Genomic DNA, 18,981 nt, shown 5'->3' on the forward strand with positions numbered 1-18,981 from the left:
TTATGAGGGAAATAACTATGAGTGAGGTGGAAGAAGTGATCAAAGGACTAGTGAAGAACAAAGCTTCGGGCCCAAATGGCTTTACAGCAAAATTTTTCCAGGCAACCTGGACGATTCTAGGAGAAGATATCTTAGCAGTAGTGGAGGAGTCAAGATGAACTAAAAGGATGCACCCGACCTTGAATTCCACCTTCCTATCTCTTATCCCCAAAACAGACCATTCGGAAGAGCCTCGAGGGTTTAGACTTATAGCTCTATGCAATGTAATATACAAAATTTTGGCTACGATAGTGGTAAACCACCTCAAACCAATCCTTCCTGGCTTAATCTCTCAGGAGAAGAATGGTTTTGTAAAAGGACGATTGTAACAGCCCCGAAATAAAAATATGTAATTAATTAGATTAATCATGTGATTTATAATCAACGTGCAATTTATCAACTAATTAACATCAAATTACAAAAATATGAGTAGCGATAACTTACCTGTGGCGATGATGTTTCTCACTTGTGATTTCAGGGTTGAACACTAGTTGAATTCTTCTAACTGCAACAAAGTCTTGGGGACGACTCTCCACCCAACTGTAGGCTCAATTGCACAAAATATTGCTATAACTGGCCACCCCCGAGCCCTCAATCAATGTACTACTGCCAGGGATCCTTTGTCTCACAACACTATTCTCCCAAGGGAATGGATGATGGAATCATGGAATGATGGAATGCCTCTCATCTTCCTCACCATCTATTAAATAGAGCAAACATTGGAAGGGGAACCACATGCACACACTCCATGTGTCAACATGCAACTTTAATGCTTTCTTGTTTTATTCTTTTGTTTTTTCTTTTTGATAGCTTTACTAATTTTTACTGCTTTCTTGTTTTATTTTTATTTTTATTTATTTAGAGCTTTTAGTATTGTTATTTATTATTTATTTCCTATTACTATTTTTTATTTATTGTTTATTATTTATTTTCTTGTATTTTAATATTATATTATATTATTTATTATTATTATTATTATTTATTATTTATTATTTAATATTAAGGGACATTACAACGGAAAATTGTGGATGGGATTGTTACAGATCAAGAGGAAATTCACTCTCTAAAGACCCAAAAAGCTAAAGGTATGATGATAAAACTAGATCTATCAAAAGCATACGACTAGCTAAGCTGGTCTTACCTCCAAGGAATCCTAAAATCCTTTGGCTTCAATCCCAGATGGATAAACTAGATCTATTCTATGATATCAACCCCTGTGTTTTCAATCCTTCTAAATGGAGCTCTGACTGAGGCATTTAATGCAACAAGGGGGCTAAGACAAGGCAACCCGATGTCCCCTTTCTTGTTCATATTGGTTGTTGAAGGATTAGGAAGATATGTAAAAGCAAAGGTGCAAGGAGGTCAATTTAAAGGCCTGTGAATGTGGGGTAATGACTTGCCATTAACACATCAACAGTTTGTCGATGACATAATGATGTTTGGGCAAGCAACCCTCAAGGAAGTCAGAGCCCTGATAGAGGGCTTCAGGAATGAAGATCAACAAAGAGAAGTCAGATATCTTCTTCTTCAATACAACAACTCAATCCCAAGATTTCCTGGCGAGAACAATGGGTTTTCGTATAGGAAACCTCCCCTCAAAATATTTGGGGATCCCGCTAAGTCTACACTCGATCAGAGTGGAAAACTGGAAATCACTACTAGCAAAAATCCAAGGGAGGTTGCAGAACTGGACTTTTAGGACTCTGAATATGGCAAGTAGAATCATACTGTTAAAGGCAGTGCTTCAGCCAATCCCGATATACCAATTATCAAGCCTAGCAGTTCCTAAAATAGTATGCCATGGAATTATTGACATCTTCAAGAAATTCTTGTGGCAAGGACCACACACAGGTAAAAAATGGGCACTGCTATCTTGGAATTGGCTAACTAAACCAAACAAAGCAGGAGGGTTGGGACTTTGATACCCGCATACTCTAAATCAGGTCATGGGGGCTAAGTTATGGTGGAGATGGATTCAGGGAGGAACAAACCTATGGAAAGAAATATGGGGGAGAAAATATGTAATGCCAAGATCGACAGAAGGAATATTAGGAGCTTAGGAAAACATAAAGGGGTCAGCCATATGGAATCTGGCATCTGAAAACAGAGAATTGATACGAAATCATAGTTTCTGGGAAATAAAGGGAGGATACAAAGCTAGATTCTAGTAAGAGGTGTGGCAACAGAGAGAGAAATTATACAGTAGGCCAGACCTAGAGGATATATTCCAATATAAAAACAACATAAAAAATCAGTCGGTGAAAAACTATTGGGGAACGGATACAAGGGAACAATGGAGAAAATGGAAGAGGAAACAAGATTGGTTGGGCGCACTAGAGTCGATTCAATGGGAAACCTACAAGAAGGAGATGGAGTCCCGAAGAATAGTGATATCAGAAGGACCGAACATAATAAGGTGGGGATATAGAATAAAAGGGATGTTCACCATCCAATAAGGGTACCACCTGCAAGCAACACATCACCAACAACAAGGGTTACCCATATGGGAACGAATCTGGAAGGGCAAATTGTGGCCCAAAGTAGCCTTATTCCTATGGGTTGTCTTGCACGGCAGAGCACTGACATGGGATCAATTACAGGTAAGGGGGATGCAAGGACCATCAGCCTGCTACATATGTGAAAGACAAACATAATCGATGGAACACTTATTAAATGCTTGTAGTTATACTGAAGTTTTAGGGCAGTATCATGAGCAACTTTTTGGCCATAGAGACAGGGATCAATCAAGCATGAAAATAATGATGGAAAAATGGAGAAGGAAGCCTTACTAGAATCCCATCTTGAACTGAGCCTGGCAGATATCCCTTGGATTCCTGCTCTGGGTGGTGTGGAAGGAAAGGAACCGAAGAATTTTTAAAGGGGAAAAGAGAACAACAGTAGAATTATGGGGAATGATAGTTCAGAACATTCGAGAAATGATTCTTGTAGAGAACTGGTACCCAGATGATTGGGAAGCCACTCCACAAGAAGGTCGTATATTGGAAAGGTTAAGCCTGATGATGGCCAATTCATGGAAACAGAAACCTACTCCCTGTGATTCCCCAACCCTCTTCGTGTTTCCCCAGGAAGATTTCATAAAACTAAACTTCGACGGAGCAGCTAAAGGGAATTTGGGGGCTGCAGGCTTAGGAGGGGTGTTCCGAGACCATCAAGGTAACACCATTCGCTTGTATGCCATGGATTGTGGAATAGCGAGTAACAATGAAGCAGAGCTCTATGTGCTAAAGCGGGGGCTAGAAATAGCTTGGAGAGAAAAGTTCCAGAGATTAGAGGTGGAAGGAGACTCGAGACTTGTAATAGACATAATGAAAAAACTCTAGCAAGGAACCATAAGGGAGAATATAAGACAAAATTGGATGAAAGAAAGGCTGGTTAAGGAAATAGGAAATCTAATATAAAGGGTAGACTACATTATTCCAACACATGTTCGCAGATCGAGGAATGTGGAAGCAGATTCCTTGGCCAACTAGGGATGTGGACAAACCGACAGCAACCTGGATATAAGGGGCGACGATTTAAGTCGAACATAAGGAATGAGTAGTCTTGTGGAAATCCTGAGAATAGATAATGAAAAAGGAGAGAACCCCCGATCGAGGTGTGGAGGGCAATGGCAGGTAGAGGGAAGAGAGGCTGGACAGATGGCATGGCGGGCAGAGGTAAGCAAGGCTGGACATATGGTAGGGGAGCTGGCAAGTGGATGTAGAGAACTGGGAAACATAGGATGGCAAGAGAAACCACAAGAGGGAAGGCATTTATGACGGACAGTAATTGGAAGGTAAGTGGGTGCTCATTACAAGACACACAAGCGAAGGGAAAGGCGGCGGCCAACAAAGCAAAGCGAGTGGTTGGTACCTTGGGAGTGAGGATGGGTAGGTGGGAGAGAAAATTAAAGCAAAAGGTAGCAAGGTTGAGGGGAATTTGCATGCAGGAAGTGAAGGGAGAACGTGTAGTGGGAGTTGGAAAGTGTCAAGAGTTGGGGGACGTTGACCTGCATTCGGCCTTCACCTGTAAAACCTGGTATGTGCCTCCAGCCCTCCACTGCGTTGGTAAGGAAATTATGAACTGGAAATTGAGGCGAATTTTGATTGTAGGAGGAACAGTAATGATTTATGTAGAAGATTGTTGGTTAATTATTATGGTTTCCCCAGTTGAAAAAAGAAATGAAGCATTTTGGATCCCTTGGGTTATTGTCCTGTCAACTTGGGGTGGGATAGACCTGATAGCCATCCGGGGAGGGGGGGAAGGGAAATTTGAACCTCGTCTAATGGTAGCAAGGCCCTAGGACAGAAGGAGACTACCAGGCCAAATTGACTCAGACAGTGGAGCTATTCTGAGTGTCTTTCTCTATATTTGTAAGAGAAAATTCTTATGGCAGCTAAGGAAGGGTATCTAGATTAGGGGGGAGGGAAAAAAAGGGAACTGCGAGAGGCCTAGAGTGAAAACAGACCCTGGTGCAACCTCTGGCTCGATTGTCTGGGTGTACCCCCAAAGAATAGGGTCGAAGCAAGACTTGGAACAAGCTGGTAGAAGCTGGAGTAGCAGCTAGCCCCGCTTCGAGGGAGGGGAGAAAGCCCATACCCGGATAGGGCTAAGCCTCACTGTGGGGATTTCCTGGTGAAGGTTGGGAATATTATGGCTTGATGACAGAATTGTAGACCGAAGGGAAAGGATAAAGAAATTTCTTTCTCTCTAGGGTGGAGAAAACCAGGAGAGAAAGACTTCTAGGAGTCCCGTTGGTAGGGTTGGTAGCATAGGATGCTGGAGTCTTAGCGGGGTTTTGAGGGATTCGGGCAGGGGGGAAAATCGATTGCCCAAAGGAAGCACCCTAGAAGAAGTAGGTTTCTCTATATGGAAAACCTTTAAGGGCAAGGAAGGGCACCTGGGAGTCGTCTGGGGAATGAGCAGTGAAGAGGGCATGGAGTGGATGAAAGAGACTGCATAGGAGCAGTCTCAACCTGACATTGTGGGGAAGAATGCTGGGAATTCGGGAAGGAACAAGGCCAATTCTCAGTCCATGAATCAAAGAATGAACACAAGGAATTTTGACAAAACAAAGACCAAAACCCAGATCATAAATTATTATGCGTATACTATGGATAATTTCATTCTGGTTTATAATGTCTTAATTTTGGTTTCTATTATAGGTATCACAAACGCCATTGTTCATAAGGCTCTAACGGCACACAACTTACACCACGCCAATGCTTATCAAGCCCCAGTCTAGGCAAGCCGTTCGGGCGGGAAAGAAAGGAGCAACGAGAAGACACAGATGGCTAAGGAAGGAAAACAATAGGGAAGGAAAGGGAACAGAAGAACGAGAAAGACAAAGAAAAAAATGAAAGACCTGGAGCCATCCGCAAGAAAACCTCCGAGGAAAAGAGGAAGGAAAACAGGATAGGAAAAGTATGCAGAATCTCATCAACACCTACTATGTAGGAACCCCGACCGAGGTGAAAGCAATTATTTCCAAATGGGAAAGAGAGCTAAATGCCAACATCGAGAATGAAGAGATTCAGGCAGAAGAATGGGAGACAATCATTAAGGATTCCAGTAAATACTCGAGGCTGCCAAACATTGTTTCGAAATACCATCCAACAATATTGGGTTATGAAAAATATCCTGGCTAAAGTAATGACCACCTATAAGGAAAGAAAGGAACCAGAAGAGGATAGACCAGCAGAACCAAGCCTAATGGATCTCCAGAAGGAGATTCAGTCAGTCCAAATGCAGTTGTATCGTAACAATCTCTGCTTGAATAGAGTCGAACAACAACTCCAGACTATGATGCAAAGTGAAGTACCTGGGTCGAGTGCGAAAGCCCTGGTCCCAGTTTAATCTTCAGATGAATGAAGCAGTCCAATTAGTTAAATTTTGTTTTTATGAATGTTAGCATTTATTTTTCAAGCATGAAGCACATAGAAGATAAGGTAGCCAATGTAGCATGGATGATTAAAATAACTCTGTTTAAATTTTGGACAATGTTTGATGCAGATAGGTGGCCAACAAACTTGGTTTCCTGCAGGCAGGTTGAGGCCACCAGCAGAATTTTGAAACCAAAGACAATATGTTTATGAAATATTAATATAAAATGGAGATCTACCAAGCTTGCACTATATATATCCATGTACAAAATCTTCCATTTAAAGCTTGCATGCTACAAGTAAATCACATTGTATTCATCATTAATCGTATAAATAATAACTATCGACAGTATGCACATATGTGTAGGTCCACATGTCCATACACTAATGTGCCATTGTTCTAACCGTTTTTCACACATAACAACCAAAAAATACAATTAGGTCATAATGTAAATTTTTCTACCTAGGTAAAAATTGAACATTATAGGGGACTTATCAGGGTATCTAGTTGGGTGATTACAAATACATATGGAAAAAGAAAGACAAGGGTAATTCAAACATGTTTCATGCTCAAGCTAAAGCATTAAGAGAGAGACAACAATGTTGAGAACAACCCATAACAAGATACTTTGAGCAAACCAGACCCCTAAGGATGGTTTATAACAAATATTTTTTTGGCAATGTTTGGGGTATGGGTAGTCAATATTGAAGACTTTCCCTTATCCATATTTTGGAGGCTTAGAAACCTAGTAATTTTTATTGAAAGATATTATGTAGGGGTAACGTGATAGTAGCTAAGTTGAGGAAAATTCTTAAAATTGGGACTTCACATTTATAGATTTTGTTGGTTTAGAAATATAACATTAATCAACTCCTATTATGCCATTTTAGGTTCATGTACTATATGTACAATAATGCTTGGACCATACATTTTTTTTCTTAAACATGTATGGACCTTATGAAGGAAAGCATGAATTCTAGGACAAAAGCTTGAAATTGCTTTGTATTTTGGAGGGAAGGATAATTCTAGGCAGTGATTTAAAATTTGCATTGAGTAGAATGGAGGTGTGGGGGGGATCAACAAGAATGAATAGGATCTTATATTACTTTTGCATAAATTGGAACAAGTTGGTCTAGTTGATGTGGGGAACCATTAACTCTCCAACCCACGTAGTGGAATAATAGGGTAGGCAAAGGCAATATCACTAAGAGACTAGATATATTTTTGGTTTTGTACACATTATTATAGTAGGTTGATAAAATATATCAATGATGGAAGAGGGAAAGGTATTCGATGATAGAACCATATTTTTTAAAGTTTGAAAGAAATAATATGAAGCCAAGGATATCCTTCAAATTCAATCCTAAATAGGTTAGAGAAGAGGAATTTCTAAATTTGGTGAAAAATAATTGAAGAAGTCATGATGTCAATATTATATTAATGAATAGTTTGCATGTTGGTTGAAGGTGTGTTACCGGGAATAGTGTCTACGCAGAACTGTTAATCCCACTAAGGCTGGTAGCTAACTTAGAAACAAACAAACTAAAACTACTTTTGTTTTCCTTTATGAAAGATAGATGAGAGAAGAATAAAGGAGACCAACCTCTGTCTTGCGCTTGGTTCCTTGTTTGATTCCTCTCTCTTCTGATAGTCCTTTGCTACTTGTTTTCGTACCCAGCTTCACAGAATACCTGTAGAATCAAAGCAGCATAACACTATACGAGAACATGGATCTATTATCATAAGCAATATAGGATCAGATGTATATTAACCACACAAATGCATAAAACATCAATCACACAAGTGTATGGAGGAAAACTTGAATAGTTTTATTGATAATCAAGAAAGAGCCAAGAGAATTACAACCAATTGTTCTGACCCAGCATCATCCTCTCAGCAAGTAAGCCCTTCTTCACCTCATGAAAATCTTAGATCACCCAACACTATGATGTTGTCTCAAGAAAACAACAGCAATTCCTTAAAAGATGCAAAATTCCAGCCTCTGGATCTCTGGGATGAGGGATCCATATATAGATGTCTGCAAGGAAGATGAGTCAGCTTGAGATTTGATTAGTGTCTTCCCTCTGATAGTTCTTGATTCCACTTGGAGATTAATGATCTATTACTCATCCATGGTCGAATTCAGAGAGGCAAGTGTCACAGGAGAAGTTTCTAGAAGATTCCATGCTTCTCCACCTTGCGGATTGACCCTGCCATTTGTCCCTTCTCACCCATCGCACCCCATAGAAGGTATTTTTTAAATGCAACGCACCTACTGTGTGTATTTAGGTGGGATGCAACGCACTTTGCCTATGGAGCAGGTGAAATGGTCCAGTTTTGACCAGTTCTGAGTAGTTTTTCATGGAGAACTTCTGGGAGATGCTATAATTAGTTGACCTTGTTATTTTAGGGGTTGGAACAACACCTTTAGGGACTTAGGAGCCCTTGGTTTATGGACATTTATGCTTGGGGTTGCAGTGCCCAAAAATGTCTATAACAAAGTGGCGAAAGTTGAGGTGAACAAATGGACTCTTTGATTAAGAAAATTTAGGTATTTTAGGGAGGATGGTTTAGGAATAATACTCCTAGGATATTTAATGAGGAGGAATTGATGATGGTCAAACTACTACAAACTAAGAAAAAGAATTCACTAGATGAGAGGAAGGTTAAATGGATATTGAAGAGTAGCGCTACTTGGCTAGAGTTAGGGTATGAGAATACAACATTTTTCATTTATTTTCAAATTATAGGAATAGTATTTATGTTATTTTGGAGATGGTTAATGAAAAAGGGGAAGTTATAAGAAGCTTTAAGGATTTGGCTGATATAGGAGTTGGACATTTTGGAAAAATATATCAAGAACGAAAAGGCTTCAACATTATTAATATTGCTAAGGTTGGTTCATTCTTCCATGTTAATTCAATAGCTTAGTGACAAATTCCAACCATGGGATGATATTCCTCTTTTCAAGAGGACCAATTTTGACTATTGAAGCGTTATATTTGGATCAAGAAAAGTGTACTTTTGAACAAAATCCCACATGTGCACATTTGGACAAGTTGGCCCTAACAGAAAAATGGACACCCTTGGAAGCCTATAAATACAAGTGACCTCAAGCTCATTTGGACATCACTAATCATCTTCTTCTTCTCTTCTTCATTGATTTGTTCGCACAGGTCTTAGGATGGGTTAACAAATTTGGTTTGTACAGGTCCAATATTATAGGGTCTAAAGCTTGCACATGTTTTAGGGTTTTGGATCACAACCGCAGGCTTGTCATAAGCAAATTTATGCTATAATTGCAGGCTTGTAGGCTCAACAGTGCGGTTTGAAGGTATCAACCACACACATCCTTCTTCCTTTGTGCGGTTGGGATCTAGGGCTGAAATTTGACATTTGACCATAGTTGACCGCACACAAGAAAAGTTCTCTCTAATCTATATTGATGTTGGGAAAAATTTTCTAAATGTTGTTGGGTTAATTTTGTTAGATGATTTTGTATGGGGATCATTTTACTCTATTGAAAATTTTATGACAATATAATAGAAGAACAATTTCAAAGGGTTTTCCCCATAATGGGATTTTCTGTGACCTTCGACCAAATCTAGTGTCTCTTGTTGATGTGTTGATTGTCTCCTTTGTCATTTCATTTATTGTTCTACCTTCAATTATTGTTGATGATTGGAAATATTAACTATTATTGAAAATATTTCTAATTTGTGAATTGAATTGGGCTAAAAGTAATTGAAACTGCATAGAGCAGCATGAAATTTAACATGGTATCAGAGCTAAGTTGAAGGACAAGCCCGAAAGGATACATGCATTGAAGCAATCATCTTTGGAAATTTTGACCCTGTCTAATAAAATCAAGATGTATTCCTCTTTCTTCAAGGAGCATGAGAAATTGGGTGACTCATCTAACTTTGTTGCATGGAAGATCAGGTTGGAGATCATTGTCGATAACAATGATGTTTTGGAATACATTCAAGGAAAATCACCTAAGTGCCTCTGGAGAATGCTTCCGCTTCTTCCAAAAACAAGTACAAGAAAGGTGAGTTAAAATCAAAGCAAATTATAGCTGATAGTTTGCAATATATTTTACTCACATATGTTGGAAATTTGAGGAAGTCTAAGGACATGTATGATAAGATAGTTGGTATGTATGAAGTCAACAATTTGAATGAAATCATCTCCTTGAAAGATCAACTCAAAGACATGAAGATAAACAAGGGGGAGTCTCTGTAATCCTATATTATGAGGATATTTTGTCTTAGAGATCAATTTCAAAGAGTTGGGGAAACCATGCCTTACAGGGAAATGGTGATTGTAACTCTTACAGATCTCCCTCCCATTTGGGAAACCTTAATTACTAATATAAGAAATAACAATATCTTCCCATCATTTAATGAGATTGTTGGAAATCTCACTCAAGAAGAATCAAGGATGATATCAAGGGGCAAGATACAAAATCATGAAGAAGGAGAGCTTGTTGCATTTGTCACTCAAATCAAGAAGAATAAAGGAAAATGAGGTCCATTAAATTCAAGAAAGCATCCTCCTCGAAATTCAAAGAGAAGGAATGATATAGCATTATCTCACATTGAATTTTACAATTGTCACAAGAAAGTTCATTATACTCGAGACTGCCCCGAGAAGAATAATGATCTACACTACAACACTAGAAGCAACAACAACAAGTTTGATTATCGAAGAAGAAGAGATGTCCAAAGGAATGATCGCAATTGAAGAGATGAAAGAAGAAGAAGAGATGATCCAAGTGATCATGAAGAATATCATCGTCCTCAAAAGAAGTCAAGATACGATAGGGTATGAAATTAATGTTGGAAATCAATATGAATATATTATTATTTCTTCTCTCACTAGTTCCTCTCCTCCAGATTTGTGGGATAGTTGGTTGGTTGATAGTGGGGTCACTCATCACTTCTCTGGGTATAAGGAACTTCTCTATAATTTGGTAGAAAGGGAATATAATTTGAAAATTATTCTTGGAGACAACTCCACTCATCTCGTTAGAGGCTTTGGGTCCGTCAAATTTCATTTGTATTCCGTGAAATTTGTTTTTCCCCATGATGTAGGTAAAGGCTCTTACTTGGACTATTGGATCACCTATGAGATATGCATTTACATTGGGATCAATATTTGAAGGACTCTATAGAGTCCCTAGTATACCTCTTCTAGCATTGGTCCATGATACTAATCATATAAGAGAGTTATGGAACTGGAGATTGGACCATCTACATTAGGTTGCTCTTTCGAAATTGAATAAAATGGTCTCTTGTATTCTCGATGTTAAAGCCCAACATGATGGAGTATGTCCAGGTTGTGCCAGTGGAAAGAAGACAAGGGGACTATTCCCCTCTTGTGAGAATAAGTCAAATACATCCTCCAAATTATTCATTCTGATATATGTGGTACGATTCCCATAAATTCTACTGGTGGTCATCTATATTACATAAATTTCATTGATGACTTCTTAAGAAAGACAAGGATATATTATTTGAAGTACAAGGATGAAGCCTTTGAAATGTTCAAGGAGTTCAAATATTTGGTCAAAATTTTAATTAGGGAAGAAAATCAAGATATTCAAGTCTGACAATGGTGGAGAGTACATTTCGAATGAGTTCATTGATCATTTCAAGGAGTAAGGTATCAAGAAAGAGAATATTGTTCCCTATACTCCCGAACAAAATGGAGTAACTGAAAGAAAGAACAGGTCTATTTTAGAATTCATTCGTGCCATTCTCCATGATCAAAATTTGTCAAAGTTCCTTTGGGGAGAAGCAACGAATGTTGTCATATACGTTCAAAATAGGGTACCTCATCAATAATTGGACAATAATACCCCCAAAGAAGTGTTCACAAGTGTCAAGCCCGATGTCAGCCATATACGTATCTTTGGTTTCCATGTATATTTCCATGTGCCAATGGAAACAATAAACAAGATGGAAGCCACGGGAAGAAAAAACACGTTTGTTGGATATTGTGAAAATTATAAAGCATTTAGAATACATATTCTTGGTAAAAGGAAGGTTGAAATTAGTCATGATGTAACGTTCGATGAAGATGTCACCCTTGGGAAAGAAAGGGACCTTCCTTCGCCTTCTCCTCCCAATAATAAGAATGATGATATAGATATTTTATATGGTCCTTCCATGCATGAATCCAAGAGATACATTGTTGATAATCCCATGGAGCCCATGGAACCCTTAAATCCTCCTCCATGTGATCCCCCTACCAGGAAGAGGCCACTATGGCTTTGTGAAACATTACAGGATAACGAGAGACATGTTCCCATTCGAAAATCATTTAGTGAAAGCAAGAATCCATGCAAACACTAGGAATATGTTGCAATTATGAGCACTATGATTCAAGCCCAACCTCCCACCTTTGAAGAAGTTGTGAAAGAACAATTTTGGAAGGATGTTATGGCCAAAGAATATGAATCAATTATGAAGAATGGCATATGGAATGTTGTGCTAAGACCAAAGGAGAACTTCAGGGTGACTTCAAAGTGGCTATTCAAGATCAAACAAGGAGTTGATGGTAGCATTGAGAAATATAAAGTGTGGTTCATGGCCCAAGGATTCTCCTAGAAAAAGGGATAAAATTATGACAATATATTTGCATCTGTGTCTCAATATACAACCATTTGTTTAATAGTTTTCCTTGCCACAAGTCTTTGATAGACCCTTCATCAATTGGACATAAATACAACATTCCTCCATGGCATGATACAAGAATAAGTGTACGTCGAGAAACCACAGGGGTTTGAAGTAGAATATCGAAAGACACATGTTTGTGGGTTGAAGAAGGCATTGTATGGTTTGAAGCAAGCCCCTAGATCATGGTACGTCCACATAGACATTTATTTGGTGAAGCTGGGATTCACAAGAATCAATGTCGATACCAACCTCTACTTCAAGGTAGTCCAAGGTATGTAATTTATTTTGGTTTTATATGTTGATGGTGTATTCTTGACAGGTAGTGAGCCCCTAATAATCGAGTGTAAGAGGGATTTAGCATCTAAATTCAAGATGAAATACCATGGACTCATGCACTACTTTCTAGGCCTTGAGGTGTGGAAAAGGCACAAGGAGATTTTCCTTTCACAAGGAAAATAATTCGTGAAGTTGTTGGAGAGATTTGGAATGAGAAAATGCAAGTCCTTGCCCACACCGATGGAAATGAATTTCAAGAAGATATGTGGAGATGTTGCTAGACCTGATTTGGTGAATACATCCAAGTATATACAATTTATTGGGGCTCTGATGTTCTTTTTGAACACTCTTCTGGACATATGCTATGTAGTGAACACGTTGATTCAATTCATTATTGAGCCTCTCCATGCACATTAGATTTCTTCCAAATACATTTTGAGATATTTGCATGGGATGATCACATTTTTTTCTAAGATATTCTACCAAAAATGTTCGACTTCATGGATATATCGATGTTGGCTGAGCAGGAAATTTTGTCAACAAGAAGAGTACATCTGGATGTTTTTTAGCCTTGGATCAACCATTATATCTTGATGAGTAGGAAGCAGAATTTCGTATCATCGAGTATCAATGAGGCAAAATACATGCCACTAGCATGGCTAGCTACAAAGAAATTTGGTTGAGGAAGCTCTTTGGAGAGCCATTTGAGCAGGTCTTAGACACTACAGTGATATATTGTGATGCTAAGAATGGGATCAATCTAGTAAATAATCTTGTATTTCATGACAATGCCAAGCACTTAGAGATTTGATATCATTACATTTGAGAAATGGTGTAGGGAGGAGTCGTTAGACTCCGCCATATATCAACAGATGAGAAGATTGCAGATATTATCACCAAGGCTTTGCCAAAAGGGAATCTATTTTTCTTCAGAGAACAACTTTTACTGATGGATGTGACCCCTTTTGATAAGGGACATCACTGATCGAGAACACTAAGTGGACTCTTCCCCCTGCTTGAGCTCCCAGGCTGAGGAATCGAGATGGAGGGATCCTAGGGTTGAGGGATATCTGGAAAATAGGGTCTTAGATATTGCTCCCATATATGTCACCCATAGGGTCGAAGATGTTAGCTCCCCTATATTGTTCTATGCTGAGTATACCCCAGTTGGAATCATACCACAATTTGGCCTTGTTGGGAATCTCACTCCCTGTCTCGCCAATGGGTTGAGAGAGTGCTTGGAGGTGTATAACCCAAGCTAATTATGATGCAGGTGTTCTAGCACATGAATCTTAAGGGTCATTGTTGGGAAGATTAGTGAGAAATAGGATGGATTGAGATGTGCTCCCCTATGCAATAACTCTTATTTCTCGATATGGGGTAGAAGATGTTTTTTTCCCCTATTCAGGGTTGATATGTGCTCCCCTACGCGATAACTCTTATGTTTGATATGGGGTAGAAGATGTTTTTTCCCCTATTATGGGTTGAGATGTGCTCCCTGGTGTAGTTTCAGGTTGAGATGTGCTCTCTAAAATTATAGAGGATGGTAGCTAATGCTCCCTGGTGATTCTTATTCTTTAGATTTGAGAATGTTTCAAGCAGATAGAGTTGAGCAGAGATGGGACATGATATGATGATAGGATACACATGATTATTACATGATGCAATTGGAATTTATCACTAGCTGAGAGGGAGTGTTAATTTGGAAACTCAGTGACAAATTCCAACCATGGGACAAGATTCCTCTTTTTTAGAGGACTAATTTTGACTATTGAAGTGCTCAGTTTGGATAAGGGAAAGTGTACTTTTGAAGAAAATCCCACATGTGCACATTTGGACAAGTCAGCCCTGACTAGAAAATGGACACCCTTGGAAGCCTATAAATACAAGTGACCTCAATCTCATTTGGAAATCACTAAGAATATTATTCTCTTATTCATTGATTGGTTTGCACAAGTGTGAATTTGGGTCGAGAAATTTAGTTCATATAGGTCTGAGATTACAGGGTTCGAAGCTCGCATGTGTTCTAGGGTTTTGGGTCACAACCGCAAGATTTTCATGGGAATATTTCGGCTATAACTGCAAGCTTGCAGGCTCAAGAGTGTGGTTGGAAGGTCTCAACTGTACACATACTTCTTCCTCCATGTGGTTGGGCTCTGGGGATGAAATTTGACATTTGATCGCAGTTGACTGTAGACAACAAAAGTTATCTTTTATCTATATTGATGTTGGGAACATATTTATGAATGTTGTTGGGCTAATTTTGCTAGATGATTTTGTATTGGGCTCATTGTACTCTATGCTGAAGATTTTATGACAATATAATAAAAGAATAATTTCAAATGGTTTTCCCCATAGTGGGTTTTTCCCTGGTCTTTGACCGAAACTGGTTTCTCTTGTTAATGTGTTGATTGTCTCCTTTGTCGTTGAATTTATTGTTCTATCTTTATTGTTGGTGATTGGAAATATTAATTTTTATTGAAAAGATTTCTAATTGAAGAATTGAATTGGGCTAAAAGTAATTGAAACAACATAGAGTAGTGTGAAATTTAACATTCCCTAGTATAATGAATGAAAAGGATAATATATATTTACATGAAGAAATTTCCAAGGAAAAACTACTTCAAATCCTCTCCATTTTCCATAAGGATAATATTCCAAGCCTGGATCGTAGGAAAGTGGATTTCTTTATAGGATTCTTTGATTTATTATGAGAGTACTTACTCAGGGTAGTGGAAGAAGCCAAGACTTCAAGTAAGGTACTTAGTTCTTTTAACACCACATTTATATATCTTATTCTCAAGATGGATAAACCTAGAAGATTTTATGACTTTATACTGATCTCATGTTGCAATTTGTTTTATAAGGTCAATTCTAAAGTGCTCGCTTCCAATATAAAATAGATACCCTTAGGTTTTCTTTCACTGAAACAATCTGGTTTCTTTGAGGGAAGGCAAATAAATGAGATCATTGGCTATGCTCATAACAACCTACATTCCATCAAGAGCAAGAATATACTAACCATGTACACCTTTGTATAATTTAGTAGTCAAATCATTGCATGTAGGTAGGTCCCTTATCCTATGAACAAATGGGTCTCATACATTAATTTGGTGTATAGATTGGCCATGACCTTAATATTATATTATTATTAAAAATATATATTTTTCTAAAGTATATGATAGGAAATTTTGGTTATATCTAAGATTACTACCTATACACATTGATATTATTTTACCAATTGTGAAATCTATCATGAGATACTTCCCTTCAATGTCCTTTGTAGTTCTTATAAATGGGGATGCCTCATTGTTTTTCAAACCTACAAGAGGCTTGATACAATGCTAGCCACTTTTCACCAATTTGTTTCTTTTGTTTGTTGAGGGGATCAATGGAGCCACTTATGAGGCTAAGAGAAGAGGAAACCTTAAAGGGACACAAGGGTTGGAGAAAGAGAGCATATTACCCATCTACTATTTGTAGATGATATGTTACATTTTACAAATGGTAATGTGATTGAGGGTCAACATACGAAAGAAATCATAAGTATGTATAGAAAGGAAACAGGGATGGAGATAAATCTCCATAAATATATTAGAATCTTTAATAATATTGATAAGGGAATTTTGTAGGAACTAAATATTATGTTTCCATGCAATGCTTAGGATATTGATGCAACATAGAATATTTGGGTTTCATTCTAAAACCCAATGACTATGGTAAGCATTATTTGTATTGAAAATTGGGTAAGATAGAGAAAATGAGTATTTTTTAGTGCGACGAATGGTTGTCTAGGGGTGGGATATTGATATTGGTCAAGCCTATTCTTGAGACCATCCCAATCGTTTCAGAAATCTTTAGCACACATCCCCAAACAGGTTCTAGAAATGATAAAAAAGGCTTGCATTAATTTTCGTGGAAAGGTCAATCAAATCAGGGGATTTATGTCTTGAAAAGTAACATAAAATATTACAATCAAAAGGTGGAGTTTGAAAACTCAAACATATACATCATTTTAATACAACTATTTTTGCAAAAATCCTTTGGAACCTCATTTTTAAGGGATTGTGGAAGAGAATCATCATGCAGGAAAACTAGACTGGTTCAAATTTATTACTAGACTAGCTCAAAAGGACTAGAAAAACTAAAAATAAAAAAAATGCTTCAAACTAATGGAATGCATTGGCCTTATCTTTTCCTACTATTGATCAGTTATTGGCTTGGTGGTTTTGAAATGGTAGATAACTCATACTTGGTGTTAGTGCAGTTATGGGCTATGGAAATGTTATTTATCTTCCTAAGGATTTGATACAACAATTGCATGATATGGAGATCCTTACACTAGATCAAATAATGGATGTAGGTTCTAGTAACATATGTCACCAAGGGTGGAGATCATCTAATATGAAAAGGTTAGGAGATGAGTCAACTACAAGGTGGGACAAATTTATGGAGGAACTAAAGAAATGCCATATTAGGATTGGGGAGGGTGAGGATGAATTGGGTTAGTATATGAGCAAGATTGGTGGTCATACATAGCTAAATTAGGTTACATAATGTTGGGAGATCAATGCCATCATGAGGTAAAATGGTGGTATTCTAAAATATTGAAAGTAAATACACCAACGGAAATTAAAATACATTTGTAGATGGATTTGAATGATATGATTTTGGGCTAGGAGTTACTCAAAAAAAGACAAACTAGAGGACATAGAATATGTTTTTTTGAAAAAACACTAAAGAAGATATCTCTCATCTTGATATTTTTTTCTCTTTCACAACATAAGTTTGAAGAGACATCTCCTAGTGGTTAAATTTGGAAATGTATTTGTAACCACCTCCCACCCCCTGTCCATACTGGGATGCAGGAGGGTTACGTTCTTAATCCAATCTCCAAGATTTATTATGAAGATGGGGTTAGCAAAAAAATAATTTTTACAAGTATGCAAAATTTAATTCTAGTGATATCATAACATCCAGCTCATTCATAAATTTCTAGTGATTTAAAGTTTATCTCAATCTGATTTTTGGATCAAAAGTTATGCTCTTTCGAAGTTCAGCCTATTAGAAGAGGCCATGTCATCACATTGCCCATATGGCATCCATCAAGCTAGCATGACTCTAACATGTCATCCCTGCATGGCCCATCGTACCAATTCCATTTCATAGTGGTACAACTGCTCTTTCACGTGCTAACGTATAGCACATAACAAATAACAAAGGAAATAGGTGGTGGGTGGTCTCCCAATGGCAAAATTCCCAAACTAGAACCATGACCAAACTAGCTCTTTTTCATTTGCGTCACTTTTACTAAGTTTACAATGCATAAGATCATAACAGTGGGTGGTGGTACAACTCATAGTTCCACAAGACAAAACCTCCATCAGATTAACTCCTTCCCACCGACATTCTTCATTTCAAGGTTTACATGTGAAGGTTTGTGGCAATGAGTGATGGCCCGACTACATGGTTCCATAGTTGAAACCTTGTCTAGATCAGCTAACTCCTTATCGGCATCGCCCCATTTCAAGGTTTAACATACGAACAAATGTGGTGGTGGTGGGAAGTGGCTCAACCTCATAGTTTCACAATAGGAACCTTAGTTGAATCATCCAAATCCTTATCAACGTTGATATTTTATGAGTTTTTCAATGTGAAGGGTTAGAGAATAAAGAAGTTAGTGGTGGGCGGTAGCCAGAAGTCATGGTTACACAACTATAACCTTAGCCAGAGTGACCTATTCTTCTCGACTTTCCTAATACAATTTATGAAATATTAATGTGTTGGAAGACTCTCGATACAACGCTCTATGATATGATGAAGGTGATGCCACTTTGCCAATCTGGATAGGTCTTCACTATCTAATTTTGTAGCTCTAACACTGGCTAGTTAGCACAGTCAGGATTAGGGCATCCACGTCAAGATCTAAAGCTCTGTAGCCATATTAATGGATGGTTAACATGGACAAGGAATTCAATCAACCCAATAGCTAACAAGAGTCACCTCAAGTTACCCAACTTCCCAATGATAACTAAAATTATATACCCATTGCTTCATACGCATTATTATCAGCTAAAATCTAGGAACACATTACACATAG

The sequence above is a fragment of the Pinus tabuliformis genome, chromosome X (assembly GCF_031772625.1).
Source record: "Pinus tabuliformis cultivar Carrire ecotype Pingquan chromosome X, CPIR1, whole genome shotgun sequence".
Classification (NCBI taxonomy): domain Eukaryota; kingdom Viridiplantae; phylum Streptophyta; class Pinopsida; order Pinales; family Pinaceae; genus Pinus; species Pinus tabuliformis.